The sequence below is a fragment of the Pseudomyrmex gracilis genome, unplaced genomic scaffold (assembly GCF_002006095.1).
Source record: "Pseudomyrmex gracilis isolate BER0280 unplaced genomic scaffold, ASM200609v1 scaffold_1306, whole genome shotgun sequence".
Lineage (NCBI taxonomy): Eukaryota > Metazoa > Arthropoda > Insecta > Hymenoptera > Formicidae > Pseudomyrmex > Pseudomyrmex gracilis.
This window is the reverse complement of record NW_018021890.1, coordinates 32712-37543: the sequence shown is the minus strand read 5'-3', so window position 1 is coordinate 37543 and position 4832 is coordinate 32712.

The window sequence follows — 4832 nt, the reverse complement described above, 5'->3', positions numbered from 1 at the left end:
CCAAAGAAACTATAAAAAGCTTGTAAACTAGTCAAAGCAGGATGGGCTTTGCGAGCAGCAGCAAGGCAAGCAAACGCATACCATCAAGTGCTGTGGAAGTTTGTGACTAGAGTAAAAAACAAAGAGTCTGATCTTGCTAATATTCATATAAGTGCTTTCAAATTAAGTCACGCTTCACAAAGGATTTTCACAGATGATCAAGAAGAAAATATTGCTGCTATTGTATTCAAGTAGCTAAAATGGGTTACAGTCTGACTGTTCAGAAAGTCAGAGAACTTGCATGGGAAGTTGCACAAATAAACAACATTTATGTTCCCGAGAATTGGCAAAGAGAGGAATAAGCTGGCATCGATTGGTTTCATGGTGTACTATCTCAATATATGCTATGTTTGTTTTATTTATTAGCAGCTGTTTTAAGTTTTAATTATTTTTTGTTTGTTTTATCTAGCCTTTAAGAAACGTCATGCTGACAAGTTGTCAATTAGAACTCCTGAATTATGCAGTATTGCTAGGGCCTTTAATAAACTAACTGTTGAAAAGTACTTTGATAAGTTGGAAAAAGCATTGAGCAGACATTCTTCATACCAAGATAGATCTAGGATCTACAATTTGGACGAGACGAGCACTTCTACTGTACAGAACATTAGGAAGCTTGTGTTCCTAAAGGCATTAAGCAAATCTATCAAGACTTCTGAGCGGGGAACTTCTGTAACAACTTGTGTAATTATTGGTGCTCATGGAATGGTTCTTCCCCTGTTATGATATTTCCGAGAAAAAATTTCAAAAGCCATATGTTAATCCAGGATAAATGCTTATCCAGGTACTTTAGGATTATAATACTAAAGAGACTTTCTATGATGTCATGAAACATTTCATTTGCTGCACAAAATCTTCAACAGAGAATTCAACTTTGTTGTTATTAGATAATATAGAGACACATTTCTCATCTAAATCTCTTAATCTTGCAAAGAAAACTGGAGTTGTTATATTTACTTTTTCACCACACTGCACTCAAACTACAGCCTTTAGACATAGGATTATTTGGGCCATTTAAATCATATTACGATAATATCATTTATTCATTTATACTTAGCAATCCAGCAGTTCCAATAGCAATTTATCATAATGCTGGATTTGTTTGTAAGGCACTTAGCAGAGCAGCTACTCCTGCTAATATTATTTCCAGTTTTCAAAAACCAGGAATTTGTCCGTTCAACCGTAATGGTTTTCAAGACAATGACTATATTATGGCTTCTGTTACTGAGCAGCCGGACTAAGTTAATCAACTGCTCTTGAAAGGGTTACAAATGAAACTCTAACTATAAATCAAAATGCAGTAGATAAATCACTCAATAGTAATAATAGTGATAAAGTGACTGATGAAATAGTTAATTTGAATGCAACTAATGAAAAGAAAAGAAGCAATAATAATAGGTCATTTATTGGCCCAGAAGTTGTGAAAGGTTACCCGCATGTAAAGCCCAAAAGTAACAATCAAAAGCCCAAACGGAAGGGAAAATGTATGGTAGCTATAGACACGTTAGAAAAAAAAGCAATTGTAAGAGAAAAATAAGTAAAAGAAAAGAAGCAGAAAGCAGAGAAAAGGAAAAAAGAGGATTGTTGAACAAAAAAGAAAGAAAGTTCAGAAGAGAAGAAAGAAAGCCAAATCTAAAGATGCATGTAGAAATCTCACATTTGACAGTTCAAATAAAGATGAATTATCACCAAGTCAAGATGTTGTTTGAATTTGAAAGCAACACTTCAAGCACTGTCAATAATGTTTTACTTTAATGTTTAATGTTTGTTTTTTTGCAATTAATTTTATGTGATTTTGATGTTGCACATGTTGTTAGTCATATATTAATCATATTGTCAGCTGTTTTGTTATTTTATTTTATTTTTGAGAAGCCATTTCAACATGCAATATATTATTCCGTTCTTTTAGTTATAAAGACATAAATAAATTCTGATAATGGCAGAAGTGATATACTGAGACTCATGGTTCCAGATTGAATGTCATCAACTGTCCTTTAGATTGTCACTAACTGTCCCGGTCCGGAGCAGTTAGAGACAAATGTATCGTTATACTAATTACGTTTGTTTCACTTTAATAACTACAATAAAGGATTGTCAGTATCCTAAACACAAAAAAGAAGGTTTATGCTTGTTTTTTAATTTAAAACATTAGATCCTAAGTAACTTATATTGCCTTCAAGACGTAAAAAAAATCTGTCTCTAACTGCCCCACTCTCCTCTACTCCTTTTCAAATGATAAGAATATCAAAATAGTGGTAAGTATTTTGACACGCATTATGTATTATAAAAATAACATAAAGGTAATCATACTTCTATAAGTAACATAAAAATACTTACTTATTATATATACTTTTATTATTTATATTTTACTTTTACTATATACTTTTATTATACACGGTGGGCCATTTTCATCTCAACAGCTATATATCTCGATGTTTATGCATGCTCTGGAAAAATGGTTCAGACAAAAGTTGCTCGGAATAATAGGGACCAACTATTTGTGCAATTAGATTTGACCTTGACAATAAATGTCAAGGTCATTTCAAAGGCAAAACGTTTTTTTCTTATGGAAACCCATATTTTTAAAACCGGATTCGAAAAGAGTGGAAAATTTTACGTCCAGATACGTATCTAAGTTTAACATTAACGTGACCTTTATAGGTCAAATAAATCCCTAAAAACCAACCCTGCTAAACCACAAGTAGGCTAACCCAATAGTTAGGTTAATCTAAAGACGAGGTTCCGCAAGGGTAAAATTACAGCGATCACGTGGTTGTAGGGTTGCCTGCTCGTCTTTAGATTAACCTAACTATTGGGTTAGCCTACTTGTGGTTTAGCAAGGTTGGTTTTTAGAGATTTATTTGACCTATAAAGGTCACGTTAATGTTGAACTTAGATACGTATCTGGACGTAAAATTTTCCGCTCTTTTCAAATCCGGTTTTAAAAATATGGGTTTCCATAAGAAAAAAACGTTTTGACTTTAAAATGACCTTGACATTTATTGTCAAGGTCAAATCTGATTGCACAAATAGTTGGCCCCTATTATTCCGAGCAACTTTTGTCTGAACCATTTTTCCAGAGCATGCATAAACATCGAGATATATGGCTGTTGAGATTAAAATAGCTCACCGTGTATATGGTAAAATATATATATATGTTAAAATATATATTATATATGGTAAAATTATAAAATATATATGGTAAAATATATATATAAGACGTCTTTATCTCAGATATAAAGAGGTGATAAATGATTGCTTGAATTTGTTTCACTGAAAAACAGAGTTCATTTTATTCGCGACACCCATTGCGATTTGCAATTATTTACAATTATTTACAGTAAGCTTACCTGAAAAACAGAGAAACGACAATTACAAGCCAACTCACTAAAATTAGTTATCAAATTAAGATAGACCATGCATAGCGCGCCCAATTTAAATTAAAGAAAGCGAAGGTTAAGAAAGCGTTTCTTTACATATATTACATAAAGTAAAATTTATATAGAGTAAAATTTCCGCATATATTTATGCATATATTTGACGTATATATTTGATTTTAATATACGTCGAGCAGACACAATTAATCGAATGGAAATTGAATACTGGACAATTAATAGTAAGCAGACGTCTTTTATGAGCAGACTGCGTTTCTTTTCAATCTAATATATGTTTACTCTTTTACATTATTACTTGTGGAATTTTACACAGAACCAAGTATACTGCACAAAAAGTTTTTTATATTTGAATTATCTGATTTCAACAAAAAAATATCGATATCTTGAGGTTTGTATTTTAATACACAAATTTGCGAGTAAATGTTACGCAAGTAAGTCCACTACTTTACGTCATACATAGAAAAAATATATAGCAACACATTGTATTTAATTCAATCTGAATGATATTGAAGTTTTGAATCTTGAGACATTTATGGGTCCTGTAGACAAAATAAAAGACACTATAAACAAACGCAAGCACGCAATAATATATAGTACTTATAAACGCAAGCACACGGTAATATAATTATACTTATTTAAACTAGCTCGATATATAGAAACTGTACAAGTAAATAAACAGAATTCGGAGAATGAATCTGAATAGAACAGTGATTCTGAAAGAAAGACTGTACATAAAGCAGATACTGTAAACTGTTTGTTATGAAGTTACAATATCTGCTTTATATACAGTTTCTCTGCCACAATCGTAAATTTCTGTTAAATTCCTTCATATTCTAAACTAAGAAATAATACGGTCATCCGAGCCGATCGCAGGATGTTGTGCGGAAAACTGTGTATATATATATATATATGCATATATATATATTTTGTTCGCGTGTAAATTTTTTTACACACGAGTTTTTGAATTGAATATCAATTCTTAAAATCAAATCCTTCATATTCTGTCCGCAAGGATTTTAAAAGTGATAGTAAAAGAAATATAAATATCTTTCTTCATTTCTAAACTTGCAAGAGACATAAGAAACTTTGTACTGAATAACAGTAATAATAACAGATCACTTTTTTTCAAGCAATATAGGAAGTTATTTATTCAACATTAAGTATATACGAAATAGTGTGATCATATATAAAATAAAATAAGATAAAACATAATATAATATCGCGGTAACAAATTTAAACGTTTTGACTGTTGTGAGCCAATTTTTATGTTAAGATGAGGCCATTGAGCAATGTGATGAGACATCACTGTCATTGCTCAATGACCTAGTTAGATAGCAGGAAGGCAGCAGTTCTAGGAAGAACTGCTGGTTGCCACAGGGCGCGACACATCGCCGCGTTGTG